The sequence below is a fragment of the Rhipicephalus microplus genome, unplaced genomic scaffold, assembly GCF_043290135.1.
Source record: "Rhipicephalus microplus isolate Deutch F79 unplaced genomic scaffold, USDA_Rmic scaffold_45, whole genome shotgun sequence".
Lineage (NCBI taxonomy): Eukaryota > Metazoa > Arthropoda > Arachnida > Ixodida > Ixodidae > Rhipicephalus > Rhipicephalus microplus.
In genome coordinates, this window is record NW_027464618.1 from 3,180,701 (window position 1) to 3,198,220 (window position 17,520).

At 54.5% G+C, this 17,520-nt stretch overlaps 75 non-coding genes across 75 annotated transcripts; all 75 read right to left on the bottom strand.

Moving 5' to 3' along the window:
• Positions 1–177: 177 nt before the first annotated feature.
• Positions 178–251, bottom strand: TRNAN-GUU (transfer RNA asparagine (anticodon GUU)). Its single transcript has one exon. It is a non-coding gene; the product is annotated as a tRNA-Asn (tRNA).
• A 72-nt stretch (positions 252–323) lies between these two features.
• On the bottom strand, positions 324–397 carry TRNAN-GUU (transfer RNA asparagine (anticodon GUU)). Its single transcript has one exon. It is a non-coding gene; the product is annotated as a tRNA-Asn (tRNA).
• Positions 398–470: 73 nt separating this feature from the next.
• TRNAN-GUU (transfer RNA asparagine (anticodon GUU)) lies at positions 471–544 on the bottom strand. The gene has a single exon. It is a non-coding gene; the product is annotated as a tRNA-Asn (tRNA).
• Positions 545–620: 76 nt separating this feature from the next.
• Positions 621–694, bottom strand: TRNAN-GUU (transfer RNA asparagine (anticodon GUU)). The gene has a single exon. It is a non-coding gene; the product is annotated as a tRNA-Asn (tRNA).
• A 74-nt stretch (positions 695–768) lies between these two features.
• On the bottom strand, positions 769–842 carry TRNAN-GUU (transfer RNA asparagine (anticodon GUU)). The gene has a single exon. It is a non-coding gene; the product is annotated as a tRNA-Asn (tRNA).
• A 76-nt stretch (positions 843–918) lies between these two features.
• On the bottom strand, positions 919–992 carry TRNAD-GUC (transfer RNA aspartic acid (anticodon GUC)). The gene has a single exon. It is a non-coding gene; the product is annotated as a tRNA-Asp (tRNA).
• Positions 993–1,510: 518 nt separating this feature from the next.
• Positions 1,511–1,584, bottom strand: TRNAN-GUU (transfer RNA asparagine (anticodon GUU)). Its single transcript has one exon. It is a non-coding gene; the product is annotated as a tRNA-Asn (tRNA).
• A 222-nt stretch (positions 1,585–1,806) lies between these two features.
• On the bottom strand, positions 1,807–1,880 carry TRNAN-GUU (transfer RNA asparagine (anticodon GUU)). Its single transcript has one exon. It is a non-coding gene; the product is annotated as a tRNA-Asn (tRNA).
• A 75-nt stretch (positions 1,881–1,955) lies between these two features.
• TRNAN-GUU (transfer RNA asparagine (anticodon GUU)) lies at positions 1,956–2,029 on the bottom strand. The gene has a single exon. It is a non-coding gene; the product is annotated as a tRNA-Asn (tRNA).
• Positions 2,030–2,258: 229 nt separating this feature from the next.
• TRNAD-GUC (transfer RNA aspartic acid (anticodon GUC)) lies at positions 2,259–2,332 on the bottom strand. The gene has a single exon. It is a non-coding gene; the product is annotated as a tRNA-Asp (tRNA).
• A 222-nt stretch (positions 2,333–2,554) lies between these two features.
• Positions 2,555–2,628, bottom strand: TRNAN-GUU (transfer RNA asparagine (anticodon GUU)). Its single transcript has one exon. It is a non-coding gene; the product is annotated as a tRNA-Asn (tRNA).
• A 369-nt stretch (positions 2,629–2,997) lies between these two features.
• Positions 2,998–3,071, bottom strand: TRNAN-GUU (transfer RNA asparagine (anticodon GUU)). The gene has a single exon. It is a non-coding gene; the product is annotated as a tRNA-Asn (tRNA).
• A 64-nt stretch (positions 3,072–3,135) lies between these two features.
• Positions 3,136–3,218, bottom strand: TRNAN-GUU (transfer RNA asparagine (anticodon GUU)). Its single transcript has one exon. It is a non-coding gene; the product is annotated as a tRNA-Asn (tRNA).
• A 75-nt stretch (positions 3,219–3,293) lies between these two features.
• On the bottom strand, positions 3,294–3,367 carry TRNAN-GUU (transfer RNA asparagine (anticodon GUU)). Its single transcript has one exon. It is a non-coding gene; the product is annotated as a tRNA-Asn (tRNA).
• A 75-nt stretch (positions 3,368–3,442) lies between these two features.
• TRNAN-GUU (transfer RNA asparagine (anticodon GUU)) lies at positions 3,443–3,516 on the bottom strand. Its single transcript has one exon. It is a non-coding gene; the product is annotated as a tRNA-Asn (tRNA).
• Positions 3,517–4,032: 516 nt separating this feature from the next.
• Positions 4,033–4,106, bottom strand: TRNAN-GUU (transfer RNA asparagine (anticodon GUU)). Its single transcript has one exon. It is a non-coding gene; the product is annotated as a tRNA-Asn (tRNA).
• Positions 4,107–4,180: 74 nt separating this feature from the next.
• TRNAN-GUU (transfer RNA asparagine (anticodon GUU)) lies at positions 4,181–4,254 on the bottom strand. The gene has a single exon. It is a non-coding gene; the product is annotated as a tRNA-Asn (tRNA).
• Positions 4,255–4,480: 226 nt separating this feature from the next.
• Positions 4,481–4,554, bottom strand: TRNAN-GUU (transfer RNA asparagine (anticodon GUU)). The gene has a single exon. It is a non-coding gene; the product is annotated as a tRNA-Asn (tRNA).
• Positions 4,555–4,626: 72 nt separating this feature from the next.
• TRNAN-GUU (transfer RNA asparagine (anticodon GUU)) lies at positions 4,627–4,700 on the bottom strand. The gene has a single exon. It is a non-coding gene; the product is annotated as a tRNA-Asn (tRNA).
• Positions 4,701–4,774: 74 nt separating this feature from the next.
• TRNAH-GUG (transfer RNA histidin (anticodon GUG)) lies at positions 4,775–4,848 on the bottom strand. Its single transcript has one exon. It is a non-coding gene; the product is annotated as a tRNA-His (tRNA).
• Positions 4,849–4,924: 76 nt separating this feature from the next.
• TRNAN-GUU (transfer RNA asparagine (anticodon GUU)) lies at positions 4,925–4,998 on the bottom strand. Its single transcript has one exon. It is a non-coding gene; the product is annotated as a tRNA-Asn (tRNA).
• Positions 4,999–5,072: 74 nt separating this feature from the next.
• On the bottom strand, positions 5,073–5,146 carry TRNAN-GUU (transfer RNA asparagine (anticodon GUU)). Its single transcript has one exon. It is a non-coding gene; the product is annotated as a tRNA-Asn (tRNA).
• A 76-nt stretch (positions 5,147–5,222) lies between these two features.
• On the bottom strand, positions 5,223–5,296 carry TRNAD-GUC (transfer RNA aspartic acid (anticodon GUC)). Its single transcript has one exon. It is a non-coding gene; the product is annotated as a tRNA-Asp (tRNA).
• Positions 5,297–5,814: 518 nt separating this feature from the next.
• On the bottom strand, positions 5,815–5,888 carry TRNAN-GUU (transfer RNA asparagine (anticodon GUU)). Its single transcript has one exon. It is a non-coding gene; the product is annotated as a tRNA-Asn (tRNA).
• A 75-nt stretch (positions 5,889–5,963) lies between these two features.
• TRNAK-UUU (transfer RNA lysine (anticodon UUU)) lies at positions 5,964–6,037 on the bottom strand. Its single transcript has one exon. It is a non-coding gene; the product is annotated as a tRNA-Lys (tRNA).
• Positions 6,038–6,112: 75 nt separating this feature from the next.
• Positions 6,113–6,186, bottom strand: TRNAN-GUU (transfer RNA asparagine (anticodon GUU)). Its single transcript has one exon. It is a non-coding gene; the product is annotated as a tRNA-Asn (tRNA).
• Positions 6,187–6,261: 75 nt separating this feature from the next.
• On the bottom strand, positions 6,262–6,335 carry TRNAN-GUU (transfer RNA asparagine (anticodon GUU)). Its single transcript has one exon. It is a non-coding gene; the product is annotated as a tRNA-Asn (tRNA).
• A 228-nt stretch (positions 6,336–6,563) lies between these two features.
• TRNAD-GUC (transfer RNA aspartic acid (anticodon GUC)) lies at positions 6,564–6,637 on the bottom strand. Its single transcript has one exon. It is a non-coding gene; the product is annotated as a tRNA-Asp (tRNA).
• A 222-nt stretch (positions 6,638–6,859) lies between these two features.
• Positions 6,860–6,933, bottom strand: TRNAN-GUU (transfer RNA asparagine (anticodon GUU)). Its single transcript has one exon. It is a non-coding gene; the product is annotated as a tRNA-Asn (tRNA).
• A 369-nt stretch (positions 6,934–7,302) lies between these two features.
• On the bottom strand, positions 7,303–7,376 carry TRNAN-GUU (transfer RNA asparagine (anticodon GUU)). The gene has a single exon. It is a non-coding gene; the product is annotated as a tRNA-Asn (tRNA).
• Positions 7,377–7,440: 64 nt separating this feature from the next.
• Positions 7,441–7,523, bottom strand: TRNAN-GUU (transfer RNA asparagine (anticodon GUU)). The gene has a single exon. It is a non-coding gene; the product is annotated as a tRNA-Asn (tRNA).
• Positions 7,524–7,598: 75 nt separating this feature from the next.
• Positions 7,599–7,672, bottom strand: TRNAN-GUU (transfer RNA asparagine (anticodon GUU)). Its single transcript has one exon. It is a non-coding gene; the product is annotated as a tRNA-Asn (tRNA).
• A 75-nt stretch (positions 7,673–7,747) lies between these two features.
• TRNAN-GUU (transfer RNA asparagine (anticodon GUU)) lies at positions 7,748–7,821 on the bottom strand. The gene has a single exon. It is a non-coding gene; the product is annotated as a tRNA-Asn (tRNA).
• A 75-nt stretch (positions 7,822–7,896) lies between these two features.
• TRNAN-GUU (transfer RNA asparagine (anticodon GUU)) lies at positions 7,897–7,970 on the bottom strand. Its single transcript has one exon. It is a non-coding gene; the product is annotated as a tRNA-Asn (tRNA).
• Positions 7,971–8,045: 75 nt separating this feature from the next.
• Positions 8,046–8,119, bottom strand: TRNAN-GUU (transfer RNA asparagine (anticodon GUU)). The gene has a single exon. It is a non-coding gene; the product is annotated as a tRNA-Asn (tRNA).
• Positions 8,120–8,193: 74 nt separating this feature from the next.
• On the bottom strand, positions 8,194–8,267 carry TRNAN-GUU (transfer RNA asparagine (anticodon GUU)). Its single transcript has one exon. It is a non-coding gene; the product is annotated as a tRNA-Asn (tRNA).
• Positions 8,268–8,340: 73 nt separating this feature from the next.
• Positions 8,341–8,414, bottom strand: TRNAK-CUU (transfer RNA lysine (anticodon CUU)). Its single transcript has one exon. It is a non-coding gene; the product is annotated as a tRNA-Lys (tRNA).
• Positions 8,415–8,490: 76 nt separating this feature from the next.
• Positions 8,491–8,564, bottom strand: TRNAD-GUC (transfer RNA aspartic acid (anticodon GUC)). The gene has a single exon. It is a non-coding gene; the product is annotated as a tRNA-Asp (tRNA).
• A 74-nt stretch (positions 8,565–8,638) lies between these two features.
• On the bottom strand, positions 8,639–8,712 carry TRNAN-GUU (transfer RNA asparagine (anticodon GUU)). The gene has a single exon. It is a non-coding gene; the product is annotated as a tRNA-Asn (tRNA).
• Positions 8,713–8,785: 73 nt separating this feature from the next.
• On the bottom strand, positions 8,786–8,859 carry TRNAK-CUU (transfer RNA lysine (anticodon CUU)). Its single transcript has one exon. It is a non-coding gene; the product is annotated as a tRNA-Lys (tRNA).
• Positions 8,860–8,933: 74 nt separating this feature from the next.
• Positions 8,934–9,007, bottom strand: TRNAN-GUU (transfer RNA asparagine (anticodon GUU)). The gene has a single exon. It is a non-coding gene; the product is annotated as a tRNA-Asn (tRNA).
• A 76-nt stretch (positions 9,008–9,083) lies between these two features.
• TRNAN-GUU (transfer RNA asparagine (anticodon GUU)) lies at positions 9,084–9,157 on the bottom strand. Its single transcript has one exon. It is a non-coding gene; the product is annotated as a tRNA-Asn (tRNA).
• Positions 9,158–9,231: 74 nt separating this feature from the next.
• TRNAN-GUU (transfer RNA asparagine (anticodon GUU)) lies at positions 9,232–9,305 on the bottom strand. Its single transcript has one exon. It is a non-coding gene; the product is annotated as a tRNA-Asn (tRNA).
• Positions 9,306–9,381: 76 nt separating this feature from the next.
• On the bottom strand, positions 9,382–9,455 carry TRNAD-GUC (transfer RNA aspartic acid (anticodon GUC)). Its single transcript has one exon. It is a non-coding gene; the product is annotated as a tRNA-Asp (tRNA).
• Positions 9,456–9,964: 509 nt separating this feature from the next.
• On the bottom strand, positions 9,965–10,045 carry TRNAD-GUC (transfer RNA aspartic acid (anticodon GUC)). The gene has a single exon. It is a non-coding gene; the product is annotated as a tRNA-Asp (tRNA).
• Positions 10,046–10,266: 221 nt separating this feature from the next.
• TRNAN-GUU (transfer RNA asparagine (anticodon GUU)) lies at positions 10,267–10,340 on the bottom strand. Its single transcript has one exon. It is a non-coding gene; the product is annotated as a tRNA-Asn (tRNA).
• Positions 10,341–10,414: 74 nt separating this feature from the next.
• Positions 10,415–10,488, bottom strand: TRNAN-GUU (transfer RNA asparagine (anticodon GUU)). The gene has a single exon. It is a non-coding gene; the product is annotated as a tRNA-Asn (tRNA).
• Positions 10,489–10,563: 75 nt separating this feature from the next.
• Positions 10,564–10,637, bottom strand: TRNAN-GUU (transfer RNA asparagine (anticodon GUU)). The gene has a single exon. It is a non-coding gene; the product is annotated as a tRNA-Asn (tRNA).
• Positions 10,638–10,712: 75 nt separating this feature from the next.
• On the bottom strand, positions 10,713–10,786 carry TRNAN-GUU (transfer RNA asparagine (anticodon GUU)). Its single transcript has one exon. It is a non-coding gene; the product is annotated as a tRNA-Asn (tRNA).
• Positions 10,787–11,008: 222 nt separating this feature from the next.
• On the bottom strand, positions 11,009–11,085 carry TRNAN-GUU (transfer RNA asparagine (anticodon GUU)). Its single transcript has one exon. It is a non-coding gene; the product is annotated as a tRNA-Asn (tRNA).
• A 221-nt stretch (positions 11,086–11,306) lies between these two features.
• TRNAN-GUU (transfer RNA asparagine (anticodon GUU)) lies at positions 11,307–11,382 on the bottom strand. The gene has a single exon. It is a non-coding gene; the product is annotated as a tRNA-Asn (tRNA).
• A 221-nt stretch (positions 11,383–11,603) lies between these two features.
• TRNAN-GUU (transfer RNA asparagine (anticodon GUU)) lies at positions 11,604–11,677 on the bottom strand. The gene has a single exon. It is a non-coding gene; the product is annotated as a tRNA-Asn (tRNA).
• A 75-nt stretch (positions 11,678–11,752) lies between these two features.
• On the bottom strand, positions 11,753–11,826 carry TRNAK-UUU (transfer RNA lysine (anticodon UUU)). The gene has a single exon. It is a non-coding gene; the product is annotated as a tRNA-Lys (tRNA).
• Positions 11,827–11,901: 75 nt separating this feature from the next.
• On the bottom strand, positions 11,902–11,975 carry TRNAN-GUU (transfer RNA asparagine (anticodon GUU)). Its single transcript has one exon. It is a non-coding gene; the product is annotated as a tRNA-Asn (tRNA).
• Positions 11,976–12,050: 75 nt separating this feature from the next.
• Positions 12,051–12,124, bottom strand: TRNAN-GUU (transfer RNA asparagine (anticodon GUU)). Its single transcript has one exon. It is a non-coding gene; the product is annotated as a tRNA-Asn (tRNA).
• Positions 12,125–12,353: 229 nt separating this feature from the next.
• TRNAD-GUC (transfer RNA aspartic acid (anticodon GUC)) lies at positions 12,354–12,427 on the bottom strand. Its single transcript has one exon. It is a non-coding gene; the product is annotated as a tRNA-Asp (tRNA).
• An 802-nt stretch (positions 12,428–13,229) lies between these two features.
• On the bottom strand, positions 13,230–13,310 carry TRNAD-GUC (transfer RNA aspartic acid (anticodon GUC)). The gene has a single exon. It is a non-coding gene; the product is annotated as a tRNA-Asp (tRNA).
• A 75-nt stretch (positions 13,311–13,385) lies between these two features.
• Positions 13,386–13,459, bottom strand: TRNAN-GUU (transfer RNA asparagine (anticodon GUU)). Its single transcript has one exon. It is a non-coding gene; the product is annotated as a tRNA-Asn (tRNA).
• Positions 13,460–13,533: 74 nt separating this feature from the next.
• On the bottom strand, positions 13,534–13,607 carry TRNAN-GUU (transfer RNA asparagine (anticodon GUU)). The gene has a single exon. It is a non-coding gene; the product is annotated as a tRNA-Asn (tRNA).
• A 75-nt stretch (positions 13,608–13,682) lies between these two features.
• On the bottom strand, positions 13,683–13,756 carry TRNAN-GUU (transfer RNA asparagine (anticodon GUU)). The gene has a single exon. It is a non-coding gene; the product is annotated as a tRNA-Asn (tRNA).
• A 75-nt stretch (positions 13,757–13,831) lies between these two features.
• On the bottom strand, positions 13,832–13,905 carry TRNAN-GUU (transfer RNA asparagine (anticodon GUU)). Its single transcript has one exon. It is a non-coding gene; the product is annotated as a tRNA-Asn (tRNA).
• A 75-nt stretch (positions 13,906–13,980) lies between these two features.
• On the bottom strand, positions 13,981–14,054 carry TRNAN-GUU (transfer RNA asparagine (anticodon GUU)). Its single transcript has one exon. It is a non-coding gene; the product is annotated as a tRNA-Asn (tRNA).
• Positions 14,055–14,129: 75 nt separating this feature from the next.
• On the bottom strand, positions 14,130–14,203 carry TRNAN-GUU (transfer RNA asparagine (anticodon GUU)). Its single transcript has one exon. It is a non-coding gene; the product is annotated as a tRNA-Asn (tRNA).
• A 75-nt stretch (positions 14,204–14,278) lies between these two features.
• TRNAN-GUU (transfer RNA asparagine (anticodon GUU)) lies at positions 14,279–14,352 on the bottom strand. The gene has a single exon. It is a non-coding gene; the product is annotated as a tRNA-Asn (tRNA).
• Positions 14,353–14,575: 223 nt separating this feature from the next.
• TRNAD-GUC (transfer RNA aspartic acid (anticodon GUC)) lies at positions 14,576–14,649 on the bottom strand. Its single transcript has one exon. It is a non-coding gene; the product is annotated as a tRNA-Asp (tRNA).
• Positions 14,650–14,721: 72 nt separating this feature from the next.
• Positions 14,722–14,795, bottom strand: TRNAN-GUU (transfer RNA asparagine (anticodon GUU)). The gene has a single exon. It is a non-coding gene; the product is annotated as a tRNA-Asn (tRNA).
• Positions 14,796–14,867: 72 nt separating this feature from the next.
• Positions 14,868–14,941, bottom strand: TRNAN-GUU (transfer RNA asparagine (anticodon GUU)). The gene has a single exon. It is a non-coding gene; the product is annotated as a tRNA-Asn (tRNA).
• Positions 14,942–15,165: 224 nt separating this feature from the next.
• Positions 15,166–15,243, bottom strand: TRNAN-GUU (transfer RNA asparagine (anticodon GUU)). The gene has a single exon. It is a non-coding gene; the product is annotated as a tRNA-Asn (tRNA).
• Positions 15,244–15,461: 218 nt separating this feature from the next.
• Positions 15,462–15,535, bottom strand: TRNAD-GUC (transfer RNA aspartic acid (anticodon GUC)). Its single transcript has one exon. It is a non-coding gene; the product is annotated as a tRNA-Asp (tRNA).
• Positions 15,536–15,607: 72 nt separating this feature from the next.
• Positions 15,608–15,681, bottom strand: TRNAN-GUU (transfer RNA asparagine (anticodon GUU)). The gene has a single exon. It is a non-coding gene; the product is annotated as a tRNA-Asn (tRNA).
• Positions 15,682–15,755: 74 nt separating this feature from the next.
• Positions 15,756–15,829, bottom strand: TRNAN-GUU (transfer RNA asparagine (anticodon GUU)). Its single transcript has one exon. It is a non-coding gene; the product is annotated as a tRNA-Asn (tRNA).
• A 76-nt stretch (positions 15,830–15,905) lies between these two features.
• TRNAD-GUC (transfer RNA aspartic acid (anticodon GUC)) lies at positions 15,906–15,979 on the bottom strand. Its single transcript has one exon. It is a non-coding gene; the product is annotated as a tRNA-Asp (tRNA).
• Positions 15,980–16,349: 370 nt separating this feature from the next.
• TRNAK-UUU (transfer RNA lysine (anticodon UUU)) lies at positions 16,350–16,423 on the bottom strand. Its single transcript has one exon. It is a non-coding gene; the product is annotated as a tRNA-Lys (tRNA).
• A 372-nt stretch (positions 16,424–16,795) lies between these two features.
• Positions 16,796–16,869, bottom strand: TRNAN-GUU (transfer RNA asparagine (anticodon GUU)). The gene has a single exon. It is a non-coding gene; the product is annotated as a tRNA-Asn (tRNA).
• Positions 16,870–17,089: 220 nt separating this feature from the next.
• On the bottom strand, positions 17,090–17,163 carry TRNAN-GUU (transfer RNA asparagine (anticodon GUU)). Its single transcript has one exon. It is a non-coding gene; the product is annotated as a tRNA-Asn (tRNA).
• Between the last annotated feature and the right edge of the window lie 357 nt (positions 17,164–17,520).

Here is a 17,520-nt window from a genome sequence, read left to right on the forward strand (position 1 = left end):
GCGGAAAGAAAAAAAATAGCGACACACCGCCACCGGGAGGGCTCTAACCTCCAACCTTCCGGTTAACAGCTGAACGCGCCAGCATATCGCGCCACGGAGGCAGTCGTGCTGCTCTCTCACCACCGTTAGAACATTTCTCCAAAGCTGTCAGCGCAAAGAAAAAAAATAGCGACACAACGCCCCCGGGAGGGCTCGAACCTCCAACCTTTCGGTTAACAGCCGAACGCGCTAGCCAATTGCGCCACGGAGGCAGTCGTGCTGGTCTCTCACCACTGTCAAAACTTTTCTGCAAAGCTGTCAGCGCAAAGAAAAAAGTGACACCTCGCCCCCGGGAGGGCTCGAACCTCCAACCTTCCGGTTAACAGCCGAACGCGCCAGCATATTGCGCCACGGAGGCAGTCGTGCTGCTCTCTCACTACCGTCAGAACATTTCTCCAAAGCTGTCAGCGCAAAGAAAAAAAATGACTCCTCGCCCCCGGGAGGGCTCGAACCTCCAACCTTTCGGTTAACAGCCGAACGCGCTAGCCAATTGCGCCACGGAGGCAGTCGTGCTGCTCTCTCACCACCGTTAGAACATTTCTCCAAAGCAGTCAGCGCAAAGAAAAAAAATAGCGACACAACGCCCCCGGGAGGGCTCGAACCTCCAACCTTTCGGTTAACAGCCGAACGCGCTATCCGATTGCGCCACGGAGGCAGTCGTGCTGCTCTCTTACCACCGTCAGAACATTTCTCCAAAGCTGTCAGCGCAAAGAAAAAAAAGCGACACCCCGCCCCCGGGAGGGCTCGAACCTCCAACCTTTCAGTTAACAGCCCAACGAGCTAGCCGACTGCGCCACGGAGGCAATCGTGCTGCTCTCTTACCACCGTCAGAACTTTTTTTCAATGCTATCAGCGGAAAGAAAAAAAATAGCGAAACACCGCCACCGGGAGGGCTCTAACCTCCAACCTTTCGGTTGACAGCCGAATGCGCTAGCCGATTGCGCCACGGAGGCAATCGCGCTGCTCTCTCACCACCATCAGAATATTCCATCAAAGCTATCAGCGCAAAGAAAAAAGAAGCAAGACAACGTCACCAGGAGGGCTCGTACATCCAACCTTTCAGTTAACAGCCGTTCGCGTAAGCCAAATGCGCACCGGAGGCAGTCGAGCTGTACTCTCATCACCATCAGAACATTTCTCCAAAGCTATCAGCGCAAAGAAAAAAAGCGACACACCACTCCGGGAGGGCTCGAACCTTCGACCTTTCGGTTAAATGCCGAAGTCGCTAGCCAATTCCGCCACGGAGGCAGTCGTGCTGCACTCTCACCACCGTCAGAACATTCCAACAAAGCTAACAGTGCAAAGAAAAAAGAAGCTAGACAACGCCCCCGGGAGGGCTCGAACCTTCAACCTTCCGGTTAAAAGCCGATCGCGCAAGCCAATTGCGCAACGAAGGCGGTCGTGCTGCACTCTCAAGACTGTCAGAACATTCCTCCAAAGCTATCAGTGCAAAGAAAAAAAAGCGACACCTCGCCCCCGGGAGGGCTCGAACCTCCAACCTTTCGGTTAACAGCCGAACGCGCTAGCCAATTGCGCCACGGAGGCAGTCGTGCTGGTCTCTCACCACAGTCAAAACTTTTCTGCAAAGCTGTCAGCGCAAAGAAAAAAGAAGCAAGACAACGTCCCCGGCAGAACTCGAACGTTCGACCTTTCGGTTAAATGCCGAACGCGCTAGCCAATTGCGCCACGGAGGCAGTCGTGCTTCTCTCACCACCGTCAGAGCATTCTATCAAAGCTATCAGTGCAAAGAAAAAAGAAGCGAGTCAACGCCCCCGGAAGGGCTAGAACCTCCAACCTTTCGGTTAACAGCCGAACGCGCTATCCGATTGCGCCACGGAGGCATTCGTCAAGCTCTCTCACGACAGTCAGTATATTCCATCAAAGCTATCAGCGCAAAGAAAAAAGAAGCGAGACAGCACCCCCGGGAGGACTCGAACCTCCAACCTTTCGGTTAACAGCCCAACGAGCTAGCCGACTGCGCCACGGAGGCAATCGTGCTGCTCTCTTACCACCGTCAAAACATTCCATCAAAGCTATCAGCGCAAAGAAAAAAGAAGCAAGACAACATCCCCGGGAGGGCTCGAACCTCCAACCTTTCAGTTAACAGCCGATCGCGTAAGCCAAATGCGCACTGGAGGCAGTCTAGCTGTACTCTCATCACCATCAGAACATTTCTCCAAAGCTATCAGCGCAAAGAAAAAAAGCGACACCCCCCCCCCCCCCCCCGGGAGGGCTCGAACCTCCAACCTTTCGGTTGACAGCCGAATGCGCTAGCCGAGTGCGCCACGGAGGCAATCGTGCTGCTCTCTCACCACCATGAGAACATTCCATCAAAGCTATCAGCGCAAAGGAAAAAATGCGACACACCGCCCCCGGGAGGGCTCCAACCCCCAACCTTTCGGTTAAGAGTCGAACTCGTTAGCCGATTGCGCCTCGGAGGCAGTCGTGCTGCTCTCTTGCCACCGTCAGAACATTTCTTTAAAGCTATCAGCGCAAAGAAAAAAAAGCGACACAACGCCCCCGGGAGGGCTCGAACATCCAACCTTTCGGTTAACAGCCGAACGCGCTAGCCAATTGCGCCACGGAGGCAGTCGTGCTGCTCTCTTACCACCGTCAGAACTTTTTTTCAATGCTATCAGCGGAAAGAAAAAAAATAGCGACACACCGCCCCCGCGAGGGCTCGAACCTCCAACCTTCCGGTTAACAGCCGATCTCGCAAGCCAATTGCGCAACTAAGGCAGTCGTGCTGCACTCTCACGACCGTCAGAACATTCCTCCAAAGCTATCAGCGCAAAGAAAAAAATGCGACACACCGCCCCCGGGAGGGCTCCAACCCCCAACCTTTCGGTTAAGAGCCGAACTCGTTAGCCAATTGCGCCATGGAGGCAGTCATGCTGGTCTCCCACCACCGTCAAAACTTTTCTGCAAAGCTGTCAGCGCAAAGAAAAAGTGACACCTCGCCCCCGGGAGGGCTCGAACCTCCAACCTTTCGGTTAACAGCCGAACGCGCTAGCCAATTGCGCCACGGAGGCCGTCGTGCTGCTGTCTCACCACAGTCAGAACATTTCTCCAAAGCTGTCAGCGCAAAGAAAAAAAAGCGACACCTCGCTCCGGGAGGGCTCGAACCTCCAACCTTTCGGTTAACAGCCGAATGCGCTAGCCGATTGCGCCACGGAGGCAATCGTCCTGCTCTCTCACGACCGTCCGAACATTCTATCAAAGCTATCAGTGCAAAGAAAAAAGAAGCGAGACAACGCGCCCGGGAGGGCTCGAACCTCCAACCTCTCGGTTAACAGCCGAACGTGCTATCCGATTGCGCCACGGAGGCAATCGTCCAGCTCTCTCACGACCGTCAGTATATTCCATCAAAGCTATCAGCGCAAAGAAAAAAGAAGCGAGACAACGCCCCCGGGAGGGCTCGAACCTCCAACCTTTCGGTTAACAGATGAACGCGCTAGCCGATTGCGCCACGGAGGCAGTCGTGCTGCTCTCTTACCACCGTCAGAACATTTCTCCAAAGCTGTCAGAGCAAAGAAAAAAAAAGCGACACCCCGTCCCCGGGAGGGCTCGAACCTCCAACCTTTCGGTTAACAGCCCAACGAGCTAGCCGACAGCGCCACGGAGGCAATCGTGCTGCTCTCTTACCACCGTCAGAACTTTTTTTCAATGCTATCAGCGGAAAAAAAAAATAGCGACACACCGCCACCGGGAGGGCTCTAACCTCCAACATTTCGGTTGACAGCCGAACGCGCTAGCCGATTGCGTCACGGAGGCAATCGTGCTGCTCTCTTGCCACCGTCAGAACATTTCTCCAAAGCTATCAGCGCAAAGAAAAAAGTGACACCTCGCCCCCGGGAGGGCTCGAACCTCCAACCTTTCGGTTAACAGCCGAACTCGCAAGCATATTGCGCCACGGAGGCAGTCGTGCTGCTCTCTTACCACCGTCAGAACATTTCTCCAAAGCTGTCAGCGCAAAGAAAAAAAGCGACACCCCGTCCCCGGGAGGGCTCGAACCTCCAACCTTTCGGTTAACAGCCCAACGAGCTAGCCGACTGCGCCACGAAGGCAATCGTCCTGCTATCTTACCACCGTCAGAACTTTTTTTCAATGCTGTCAGCGCAAAGAAAAAAAAGCGACACCCCGCCCCCGGGAGGGCTCGAACCTCCAACCTTTCGGTTAACAGCCCAACGAGCTAGCCGACTGCGCCACGGAGGCAATCGTGCTGCTCTCTTACCACCGTCAGAACTTTTTTTCAATGCTATCAGCGGAAAGAAAAAAAATAGCGACACACCGCCACCGGGAGGGCTCTAACCTCCAACCTTCCGGTTAACAGCCGAACGCGCCAGCATATTGCGCCACGGAGGCAGTCGTGCTGCTCTCTCACCACCGTTAGAACATTTCTCCAAAGCTGTCAGCGCAAAGAAAAAAAATAGCGACACAACGTCCCCGGGAGGGCTCGAACCTCCAACCTTTCGGTTAACAGCCGAACGCGCTAGCCAATTGCGCCACGGAGGCAGTCGTGCTGGTCTCTCACCACTGTCAAAACTTTTCTGCAAAGCTGTCAGCGCAAAGAAAAAAGTGACACCTCGCCCCCGGGAGGGCTCGAACCTCCAACCTTCCGGTTAACAGCCGAACGCGCCAGCATATTGCGCCACGGAGGCAGTCGTGCTGCTCTCTCACCACCGTCAGAACATTTCTCCAAAGCTGTCAGCGCAAAGAAAAAAAAATGACTCCTCGCCCCCGGGAGGGCTCGAACCTCCAACCTTTCGGTTCACAGCCGAACGCGCTAGCCAATTGCACCACGGAGGCAGTCGTGCTGCTCTCTCACCACCGTTAGAACATTTCTCCAAAGCAACCAGCACAAAGAAAAAAAATAGCGACACAACGCCCCCGGGAGGGCTCGAACCTCCAACCTTTCGGTTAACAGCCGAACGCGCTATCCGATTGCGCCACGGAGGCAGTCGTGCTGCTCTCTTACCACCGTCAGAACATTTCTCCAAAGCTGTCAGCGCAAAGAAAAAAAAGCGACACCCCGCCCCCGGGAGGGCTCGAACCTCCAACCTTTCGGTTAACAGCCCAACGAGCTAGCCGACTGCGCCACGGAGGCAATCGTGCTGCTCTCTTACCACCGTCAGAACTTTTTTTCAATGCTATCAGCGGAAAGAAAAAAAATAGCGACACACCGCCACCGGGAGGGCTCTAACCTCCAACCTTTCGGTTGACAGCCGAATGCGCTAGCCGATTGCGCCACGGAGGCAATCGCGCTGCTCTCTCACCACCATCAGAATATTCCATCAAAGCTATCAGCGCAAAGAAAAAAGAAGCAAGACAACGTCACCGGGAGGGCTCGTACATCCAACCTTTCAGTTAACAGCCGTTCGCGTAAGCCAAATGCGCACCGGAGGCAGTCGAGCTGTACTCTAATCACCATCAGAACATTTCTCCAAAGCTATCAGCGCAAAGAAAAAAAGCGACACACCACTCCGGGAGGGCTCGAACCTTCGACCTTTCGGTTAAATGCCGAACTCGCTAGCCAATTCCGCCACGGAGGCAGTCGTGCTGCACTCTCACCACCGTCAGAACATTCCAACAAAGCTAACAGTGCAAAGAAAAAAGAAGCTAGACAACGCCCCCGGGAGGGCTCGAACCTTCAACCTTCCGGTTAAAAGCCGATTGCGCAAGCCAATTGCGCAACGAAGGCGGTCGTGCTGCACTCTCAAGACTGTCAGAACATTCCTCCAAAGCTATCAGTGCAAAGAAAAAAAAGCGACACCTCGCCCCCGGGAGGGCTCGAACCTCCAACCTTTCGGTTAACAGCCGAACGCGCTAGCCAATTGCGCCACGGAGGCAGTCGTGCTGGTCTCTCACCACAGTCAAAACTTTTCTGCAAAGCTGTCAGCGCAAAGAAAAAAGAAGCAAGACAACGTCCCCGGCAGGGCTCGAACGTTCGACCTTTCGGTTAAATGCCGAACGCGCTAGCCAATTGCGCCACGGAGGCAGTCGTGCTGCTCTCTCACCACCGTCAGAGCATTCTATCAAAGCTATCAGTGCAAAGAAAAAAGAAGCAAGACAACGCCCCCGGAAGGGCTCGGACCTCCAACCTTTCGGTTAACAGCCGAACGCGCTATCCGATTGCGCCACGGAGGCATTCGTCAAGCTCTCTCACGACCGTCAGTATATTCCATCAAAGCTATCAGCGCAAAGAAAAAAGAAGCGAGACAGCGCCCTCGGGAGGACTCGAACCTCCAACCTTTCGGTTAACAGCCCAACGAGCTAGCCGACTGCGCCACGGAGGCAATCGTGCTGGTCTCTTACCACCGTCAAAACATTCCATCAAAGCTATCAGCGCAAAGAAAAAAGAAGCAAGACAACGTCCCCGGGAGGGCTCGAACCTCCAACCTTTCAGTTAACAGCCGATCGCGTAAGCCAAATGCGCACTGGAGGCAGTCGAGCTGTACTCTCATCACCATCAGAACATTTCTCCAAAGCTATCAGCGCAAAGAAAAAAAGCGACACCCCCCCCCCCCCCCCGGGAGGGCTCGAACCTCCAACCTTTCGGTTGACAGCCGAATGCGCTAGCCGAGTGCGCCACGGAGGCAATCGTGCTGCTCTCTCACCACCATCAGAACATTCCATCAAAGCTATCAGCGCAAAGAAAAAAATGCGACACACCGCCCCCGGGAGGGCTCCAACCCCCAACCTTTCGGTTAAGAGTCGAACTCGTTAGCCGATTGCGCCACGCAGGCAGTCGTGCTGCTCTCTTGCCACCGTCAGAACATTTCTTTAAAGCTATCAGCGCAAAGAAAAAAAAGCGACACAACGCCCCCGGGAGGGCTCGAACATCCAACCTTTCGGTTAACAGCCGAACGCGCTAGCCAATTGCGCCACGGAGGCAGTCGTGCTGCTCTCTTACCACCGTCAGAACGTTTTTTCAATGCTATCAGCGGAAAGAAAAAAAATAGCGACACACCGCCCCCGCGAGGGCTCGAACCTCCAACCTTCCGGTTAACAGCCGATCTCGCAAGCCAATTGCGCAACTAAGGCAGTCGTGCTGCACTCTCACGACCGTCAGAACATTCCTCCAAAGCTATCAGCGCAAAGAAAAAAATGCGACACACCGCCCCCGGGAGGGCTCCAACCCCCAACCTTTCGGTTAAGAGCCGAACTCGTTAGCCAATTGCGCCATGGAGGCAGTCATGCTGGTCTCTCACCACCGTCAAAACTTTTCTGCAAAGCTGTCAGCGCAAAGAAAAAGTGACACCTCGCCCCCGGGAGGGCTCGAACCTCCAACCTTTCGGTTAACAGCCGAACGCGCTAGCCAATTGCGCCACGGAGGCCGTCGTGCTGCTGTCTCACCACAGTCAGAACATTTCTCCAAAGCTGTCAGCGCAAAGAAAAAAAAGCGACACCTCGCTCCGGGAGGGCTCGAACCTCCAACCTTTCGGTTAACAGCCGAATGCGCTAGCCGATTGCGCCACGGAGGCAATCGTCCTGCTCTCTCACGACCGTCAGAACATTCTATCAAAGCTATCAGTGCAAAGAAAAAAGAAGCGAGACAACGCGCCCGGGAGGGCTCGAACCTCCAACCTCTCGGTTAACAGCCGAACGTGCTATCCGATTGCGCCACGGAGGCAATCGTCCAGCTCTCTCACGACCGTCAGTATATTCCATCAAAGCTATCAGCGCAAAGAAAAAAGAAGCGAGACAACGCGCCCGGGAGGGCTCGAACCTCCAACCTCTCGGTTAACAGCCGAACGTGCTATCCGATTGCGCCACGGAGGCAATCGTCCAGCTCTCTCACGACCGTCAGTATATTCCATCAAAGCTATCAGCGCAAAGAAAAAAGAAGCGAGACAACGCCCCCGGGAGGGCTCGAACCTCCAACCTTTCGGTTAACAGCCGAACGTGCTATCCGATTGCGCCACGGAGGCAATCGTCCAGCTCTCTCACGACCGTCAGTATATTCCATCAAAGCTATCAGCGCAAAGAAAAAAGAAGCGAGACAACGCCCCCGGGAGGGCTCGAACCTCCAACCTTTCGGTTAACAGCCGAACGCGCTAGCCGATTGCGCCACGGAGGCAGTCGTGCTGCTCTCTTACCACCGTCAGAACATTTCTCCAAAGCTATCAGCGCAAAGAAAAAAAAGCGACACAACGCCCCCGGGAGGGCTCGAACCTCCAACCTTTCGGTTAACAGCCGAACGCGCTAGCCAATTGCGCCACGGAGGCAGTCGTGCTGGTCTCTCACCACTGTCAAAACTTTTCTGCAAAGCTGTCAGCGCAAAGAAAAAAAGCGACACAACGCCCCCGGGAGGGCTCGAACCTCCAACCTTTCCGTTAAGAGCCCAACGAGCTTGCCGACTGCGCCACGGAGGCAATCGTGCTGCTTTCTTGCCACCATCAGAACATTTCTCCAAAGCTATCAGCGCAAAGAAAAAAAATAGCGACACACCGCCACCGGGAGGGCTCTAACCTCCAACCTTTCGGTTGACAGCCGAATGCGCTAGCCGATTGCGCCACGGAGGCAATCGTGCTGCTCTCTTGCCCCCGTCAGAACATTTCTCCAAAGCTATCAGCGCAAAGAAAAAAAAGCGACACAACGCCCCCGGGAGGGCTCGAACCTCCAACCTTTCGGTTAACAGCCGAACGCGCTAGCCAATTGCGCCACGGAGGCAGTCGTGCTGGTCTCTCACCACTGTCAAAACTTTTCTGCAAAGCTGTCAGCGCAAAGAAAAAAAGCGACACAACGCCCCCGGGAGGGCTCGAACCTCCAACCTTTCCGTTAAGAGCCGAACGCGCTAGCCTATTGCGCCACGGAGGCAGTCGTGCTGGTCTCTCACCACCGTCAGAACATTTCTCCAAAGCTGTCAGCGCAAAGAAAAAAAAATGACTCCTCGCCCCCGGGAGGGCTCGAACCTCCAACCTTTCGGATAACAGCCGAACGCGCTAGCCAATTGCGCCACGGAGGCAGTCGTGCTGCTCTCTCACCACCGTTAGAACATTTCTCCAAAGCAGTCAGCGCAAAGAAAAAAAATAGCGACACAACGCCCCCGGGAGGGCTCGAACCTCCAACCTTTCGGCTAACAGCCGAACGCGCTATCCGATTGCGCCACGGAGGCAGTCGTGCTGCTCTCTTACCACCGTCAGAACATTTCTCCAAAGCTGTCAGCGCAAAGAAAAAAAAGCGACACCCCGCCCCCGGGAGGGCTCGAACCTCCAACCTTTCGGTTAACAGCCCAACGAGCTAGCCGACTGCGCCACGGAGGCAATCGTGCTGCTCTCTTACCACCGTCAGAACTTTTTTTCAATGCTATCAGCGGAAAGAAAAAAAATAGCGACACACCGCCACCGGGAGGGCTCTAACCTCCAACCTTTCGGTTGACAGCCGAATGCGCTAGCCGATTGCGCCACGGAGGCAATCGCGCTGCTCTCTCACCACCATCAGAATATTCCATCAAAGCTATCAGCGCAAAGAAAAAAGAAGCAAGACAACGTCCCCGGCAGGGCTCGAACGTTCGACCTTTCGGTTAAATGCCGAACGCGCTAGCCAATCGCGCCACGGAGGCAGTCGTGCTGCTCTCTCACAACTGTCAGAACATTCCATCAAAGCTAAGAGTGCAAAGAAAAGAGACTGGACAACGCCCCCTGCAGGGCTCGAACCTCCGACCTTTCGGTTAACACCGATCGCGCAAGCCAATTGCGCAACGGAGACAGTCGTGCTGTAGTCTATTCACCGTCAGAACATTTCTCAAAAGCTATCAGCGCAAAGAAAAAAGAAGCAAGACAACGTCCCCGGGAGGGCTCGAACCTCCAACCTTTCAGTTAACAGCCGATCGCGTAAGCCAAATGCGCACTGGAGGCAGTCGAGCTGTACTCTCATCACCATCAGAACATTTCTCCAAAGCTATCAGCGCAAAGAAAAAAAGCGACACACCCCCCCGGGAGGGCTCGAACCTCCAACCTTTCGGTTGACAGCCGAATGCGCTAGCCAATTGCACCACGGAGTCAGTCGTGCTGCTCTCTCACCACCATCAGAACATTCCATCAAAGCTATCAGCGCAAAGAAAAAAGAAGCAAGACAACGTCCCCGGGATGGCTCGAACCTCCAACCTTTCGGTTAACAGCCGAACGCGCCAGCATATTGCGCCACGGAGGCAGCCGTGCTGCTCTCTCACCACCGTCAGAACATTTCTCCAAAGCTGTCAGCGCAAAAAAAAAAACGACCCCTCGCCCCCGGGAGGGCTTGAACCTCCAACCTTTCGGTTAACAGCCGAACGCGCTAGCCAATTGCGCCACGGAGGCCGTCGTGCTGCTGTCTCACCACAGTCAGAACATTTCTCCAAAGCTGTCAGCGCAAAGAAAAAAAAGCGACACCTCGCCCACGGGAGGGCTCGAACCTCCAACCTTTCGGTTAACAGCCGAATGCGCTAGCCGATTGCGCCACGGAGGCAATCGTCCTGCTCTCTCACGACCGTCAGAACATTCTATCAAAGCTATCAGTGCAAAGAAAAAAGAAGCGAGGCAACGCGCCCGGGAGGGCTCGAACCTCCAACCTTTCGGTTAACAGCCGAACGCGTTATCCGATTGCGCCACGGAGGCAATCGTCCAGCTCTCTCACGACCGTCAGTATATTCCATCAAAGCTATCAGCGCAAAGAAAAAAGAAGCGAGACAACGCCCCCGGGAGGGCTCGAACCTCCAACCTTTCGGTTAACAGCCGAACGCGCTAGCCGATCGCGCCACGGAGGCAATCGTCCTGCTCTCTCACGACCGTCAGAACATTCTATCAAAGCTATCAGTGCAAAGAAAAAAGAAGCGAGACAACGCCCCCGGGAGGGCTCGAACCTCCAACTTTTCGGTTAAAAGCCGATCGCGCAAGCCAATTGCGCAACGAAGGCGGTCGTGCTGCACTCTCAAGACTGTCAGAACATTCCTCCAAAGCTATCGGTGCAAAGAAAAAAAGCGACACCTCGCCCCCGGGAGGGCTCGAACCTCCAACAACCTTTCGGTTAACAGCCGAACGCGCTAGCAGATTGCGCCACGGAGGCAGTCGCGCTGGTCTCTCACCACTGTCAAAACTTTTCTGCAAAGCTGTCAGCGCAAAGAAAAAAAGCGACACAACGCCCCCGGGAGGGCTCGAACCTTCAACCTTCCGGTTAAAAGCCGATCGCGCAAGCCAATTGCGCAACGAAGGCGGTCGTGCTGCACTCTCAAGACTGTCAGAACATTCCTCCAAAGCTATCGGTGCAAAGAAAAAAAAGCGACACCTCGCCCCCGGGAGGGCTCGAACCTCCAACAACCTTTCGGTTAACAGCCGAACGCGTAGCCAATTGCGCCACGGAGGCAGTCGTGCTGGTCTCTCACCACAGTCAAAACTTTTCTGCAACGCTGTCAGCGCAAAGAAAAAAGTGACACCTCGCCCCCGGGAGGGCTCGAACCTCCAACCTTTCGGTTAACAGCCAAACGCGCCAGCATATTGCGCCACGGAGGCAGCCGTGCTGCTCTCTCACCACCGTCAGAACATTTCTCCAAAGCTGTCAGCGCAAAGAAAAAAAAAGCAACACCTCGCCCCCGGGAGGGCTCGAACCTCCAACATTTCGGTTAACAGCCGAATGCGCTAGCCGATTGCGCCACGGAGGCAATCGTGCTGCTCTCTCACCACCATCAGAACATTCCATCAAAGCTATCAGCGCAAAGAAAAAAGAAGCAAGACAACGTCCCCGGCAGGGCTCGAACGTTCGACCTTTCGGTTAAATGCCGAACGCGCTAGCCAATTGCGCCACGGAGGCAGTCGTGCTGCTCTCTCACCACCGTCAGAGCATTCTATCAAAGCTATCAGTGCAAAGAAAAAAGAAGCGAGACAACGCCCCCGGAAGGGCTCGAACCTCCAACCTTTAGGTTAACAGCCGAACGCGCTATCCGATTGCGCCACGGAGGCATTCGTCAAGCTCTCTCACGACCGTCAGTATATTCCATCAAAGCTATCAGCGCAAAGAAAAAAGAAGCGAGACAGCGCCCCCGGGAGGACTCGAACCTCCAACCTTTCGGTTAACAGCCCGACGAGCTAGCCGACTGCGCCACGGAGGCAATCGTGCTGCTCTCTTACCACCGTCAAAACATTCCATCAAAGCTATCAGCGCAAAGAAAAAAGAAGCAAGACAACGTCCCCGGGAGGGCTCGAACCTCCAACCTTTCAGTTAACAGCCGATCGCGTAAGCCAAATGCGCACTGGAGGCAGTCGAGCTGTACTCTCATCACCATCAGAACATTTCTCCAAAGCTATCAGCGCAAAGAAAAAAACCGACACACCCCCCCCCCCCCCCGGGAGGGCTCGAACCTCCAACCTTTCGGTTGACAGCCGAATGCGCTAGCCGAGTGCGCCACGGAGGCAATCGTGCTGCTCTCTCACCACCATCAGAACATTCCATCAAAGCTATCAGCGCAAAGAAAAAAGAAGCAAGACAACGCCCCCGGGATGGCTCGAACCTCCAACCTTTCAGTTAACAGCCGATCGCGTAAGCCAAATGCGCACTGGAGGCAGTCGAGCTGTACTCTCATCACCATCAGAACATTTCTCCAAAGCTATCAGTGCAAAGAAAAAAAGCGACACACCACTCCGGGAGGGCTCGAACCTCCAACCTTTCGGTAAACAGCCGAATGCGCTAGCCAATATCACCACGGAGGCAGTCGTGCTGCTCTCTCACAACTGTCAGAACATTCCATCAAAGCTAAGAGTGCAAAGAAAAGAGACTGGACAACGCCCCCTGCAGGGCTCGAACCTCCGACCTTTCGGTTAACACCGATCGCGCAAGCCAATTGCGCAACGGAGGCAGTCGTGCTGTAGTCTATTCACCGTCAGAACATTTTTCAAAAGCTATCAGCGCAAAGAAAAAAGAAGCAAGACAACGTCCCCGGGAGGGCTCGAACCTCCAACCTTTCAGTTAACAGCCGATCGCGTAAGCCAAATGCGCACTGGAGGCAGTCGAGCTGTACTCTCATCACCATCAGAACATTTCTGCAAAGCTATCAGCGCAAAGAAAAAAAGCGACACACCCCCCCGGGAGGGCTCGAACCTCCAACCTTTCGGTTGACAGCCGAATGCTCTAGCCGAGTGCGCCACGGAGGCAGTCGTGCTGCTCCCTCACCACCGTCAGAACATTCCATCAAAGCTAAGAGTGCAAAGAAAAAAAAACGACACACCCCCCCGGGAGGGCTCGAACCTCCAACCTTTCGGTTGACAGCCGAATGCGCTAGCCAATTGCACCACGGAGTCAGTCGTGCTGCTCTCTCACCACCATCAGAACATTCCATCAAAGCTATCAGCGCAAAGAAAAAAGAAGCAAGACAACGTCCCCGGGATGGCTCGAACCTCCAACCTTTCGGTTAACAGCCGAACGCGCTAGCCAATTGCGCCACGGAGGCCGTCGTGCTGCTGTCTCACCACAGTCAGAACATTTCTCCAAAGCTGTCAGCGCAAAGAAAAAAAAGCGACACCTCGCCCCCGGGAGGGCTCGAACCTCCAACCTTTCGGTTAACAGCCGAATGCGCTAGCCGATTGCGCCACGGAGGCAATCGTCCTGCTCTCTCACGACCGTCAGAACATTCTATCAAAGCTATCAGTGCAAAGAAAAAAGAAGCGAGGCAACGCGCCCGGGAGGGCTCGAACCTCCAACCTTTCGGTTAACAGCCGAACGCGTTATCCGATTGCGCCACGGAGGCAATCGTCCAGCTCTCTCACGACCGTCAGTATATTCCATCAAAGCTATCAGCGCAAAGAAAAAAGAAGCGAGACAACGCCCCCGGGAGGGCTCGAACCTCCAACCTTTCGGTTAACAGCCGAACGCGCTAGCCGATCGCGCCACGGAGGCAATCGTCCTGCTCTCTCACGACCGTCAGAACATTCTATCAAAGCTATCAGTGCAAAGAAAAAAGAAGCGAGACAACGCGCCCGGGAGGGCTCGAACCTCCAACCTTTCGGTTAACAGCCGAACGCGCTATCCGATTGCGCCACTGAGGCAATCGTCCAGCTCTCTCACGACCGTCAGTATATTCCATCAAAGCTATCAGCGCAAAGAAAAAAGAAGCGAGACAACGCCCCCGGGAGGGCTCGAACCTCCAACTTTTCGGTTAACAGCCGAACGCGCTAGCCGATCGCGCCACGGAGGCAATCGTCCTGCTCTCTCACGACCGTCAGTATATTCCATCAAAGCTATCAGCGCAAAGAAAAAAGAAGCGAGACAACGCCCCCGGGAGGGCTCGAACCTCCAACCTTTCGGTTAACAGCCGAACGCGCTAGCCGATCGCGCCACTGAGGCAATCGTGCTGGTCTCTCACCACTGTCAAAACGTTTCTGCAAAGCTGTCAGCGCAAAGAAAAAAAGCGACACAACGCCCCCGGGAGGGCTCGAACCTCCAACCTTTCCGTTAAGAGCCCAACGAACTTGCTGACTGCGCCACGGAGGCAATCGTGCTGCTTTCTTGCCACCGTCAGAACATTTCTCCAAAGCTATCAGCGCAAAGAAAAAAAATAGCGACACACCGCCACCGGGAGGGCTCTAACCTCCAACCTTTCGGTTGACAGCCGAATGCGCTAGCCGATTGCGCCACGGAGGCAATCGTGCTGGTCTCTCACCACCGTCAAAACTTTTCTGCAAAGCTGTCAGCGCAAAGAAAAAAGTGACACCTCGCCCCCGGGAGGGCTCGAACCTCCAACCTTTCGGTTAACAGCCCAACGAGCTAGCCGACTGCGCCACGGAGGCAATCGTGCTGGTCTCTCACCACTGTCAAACTTTTCTGCAAAGCTGTCAGCGCAAAGAAAAAAAGCGACACAACGCCCCCGGGAGGGCTCGAACCTCCAACCTTTCGGTTAACAGCCGAATGTGCTAGCCGATTGCGCCACGGAGGAAATCGTCCTGCTCTCTCACGACCGTCAGAACATTCTATCAAAGCTATCAGTGCAAAGAAAAAAGAAGCGAGACAACGCGCCCGGGAGGGCTCGAACCTCCAACCTTTCGGTTAACAGCAGAACACGCTATCCGATTTCGCCACGGAGGCAATCGTCCAGCTCTCTCACGACCGTCAGTATATTCCATCAAAGCTATCAGCGCAAAGAAAAAAGAAGCGAGACAACGACCCCGGGAGGGCTCGAACCTCCAACCTTTCGATTAACAGCCGAACGCGCTAGCCGATTGCGCCACGGCGGCAGTCGTGCTGCTCTCTTACCACCGTCAGAACATTTCTCCAAGGCTGTCAGCGCAAAGAAAAAAAAGCGACACCCCGTCCCCGGGAGGGCTCGAACCTCCAACCTTTCGGTTAACAGCCCAACGAGCTAGCCGACAGCGCCACGGAGGCAATCGTGCTGCTCTCTTACCACCGTCAGAACTTTTTTTCAATGCTATCAGCGGAAAAAAAAAATAGCGACACACCACCACCGGGAGGGCTCTAACCTCCAACATTTCGGTTGACAGCCGAATGCGCTAGCCGATTGCGCCACGGAGGCAATCGTGCTGCTCTCTTGCCACCGTCAGAACATTTCTCCAAAGCTATCAGCGCAAAGAAAAAAGTGACACCTCGCCCCCGGGAGGGCTCGAACCTCCAACCTTTCGGTTAACAGCCCAACGAGCTAGCCGACTGCGCCACGGAGGCAATCGTCCTGCTCTCTTACCACCGTCAGAACATTTCTCCAAAGGTGTCAGCGCAAAGAAAAAAAAGCGACACCCCGCCCCCGGGAGGGCTCGAACCTCCAACCTTTCGGTTAACAGCCCAACGAGCTAGCCGACTGCGCCACGGAGGCAATCGTGCTGCTCTCTTACCACCGTCAGAACTTTTTTTCAATGCTATCAGCGGAAAGAAAAAAAATAGCGACACACCGCCACCGAGAGGGCTCTAACCTCCAACCTTTCGGTTGACAGCCGAATGCGCTAGCCGATTGCGCCACGGAGGCAATCGCGCTGCTCTCTCACAACCATCAGAATATTCCATCAAAGCTATCAGCGCAAAGAAAAAAGAAGCAAGACAACGTCACCGGGAGGGCTCGTAACTCCAACCTTTCAGTTAACAGCCGTTCGCGTAAGCCAAATGCGCACCGGAGGCAGTCGAGCTGTACTCTCATCACCATCAGAACATTTCTCCAAAGCTATCAGCGCAAAGAAAAAAAGCGACACACCACTCCGGGAGGGCTCGAACCTCCAACCTTTCGGTAAACAGCTGAACGCGCTAGCCAATTGCAACACGGAGGCAGTCGTTCTGCTCTCTAACCACTGTCAGAACATTTCTCCAAAGCTGTCAGCGCAAAGAAAAAAGAAGCAAGACAACGTCCCCGGGAGGGCTCGAACCTTCGACCTTTCGGTTAAATGCCGAACGCGCTAGCCAACTGCGCCACGGAGGCAGTCGTGCTGCTCTCTTGCCACCGTCAGAACATTTCTCCAAAGCTATCAGCGCAAAGAAAAAAAAGCGACAAAACGCCCCCGGGAGGGCTCGAACCTTCGACCTTTCGGTTAAATGCCGAACTCGCTAGCCAATTTCGCCACGGAGGCAGTCGTGCTGCACTCTCACCACCGTCAGAACATTCCAACAAAGCTAACAGTGCAAAGAAAAAAGAAGCTAGACAACGCCCCCGGGAGGGCTCGAACCTCCAACCTTCCGGTTAACAGCCGATCGCGCAAGCCAATTGCGCAACGAAGGCAGTCGTGCTGCACTCTCAAGACTGTCAGAACATTCCTCCAAAGCTATCAGCGCAAAGAAAAAAAAAGCGACACCTCGCCCCCGGGAGGGCTCGAACCTCCAACCTTTCGGTTAACAGCCGAACGCGCAAGCCAATTGCGCCACGGAGGCAGTCGTGCTGGTCTCTCACCACAGTCAAAACTTTTCTGCAAAGCTCTCAGCGCAAAGAAAAAAGTGACACCTCACCCCCGGGAGGGCTCGAACCTCCAACCTTTCGGTTAACAGCCGAAAGCGCCAGCATATTGCGCCACGGAGGCAGCCGTGCTGCTCTCTCACCACCGTCAGAACATTTCTCCAAAGCTGTCAGCGCAAAGAAAAAAAAGCGACACCTCGCCCCCGGGAGGGCTCGAACCTCCAACCTTTCGGTTAACAGCCGAATGCGCTAGCCGATTGCGCCACGGAGGCAATCGTGCTGCTCCCTCACCACCATCAGAACATTCCATCAAAGCTAAGAGGGCAAAGAAAAAAGAAGCTGGACAACGCCCCCTGAGGGACTCGAACCTCCGACCTTTCGGTTAACACCGATCGCGCAAGCCAATTGCGCAATGAAGGCAGTCGTGCTGTAGTCTATTCACCGTCAGAACATTTCTCAAAAGCTATCAGCGCAAAGAAAAAAGAAGCAAGACAACGTCCCCGGGAGGGCTCAACCTCCAACCTTTCAGTTAACAGCCGATCGCGTAAGCCAAATGCGCACTGGAGGCAGTCGAGCTGTACTCTCATCACCATCAGAACATTTCTCCAAAGCTATCAGCTCAAAGAAAA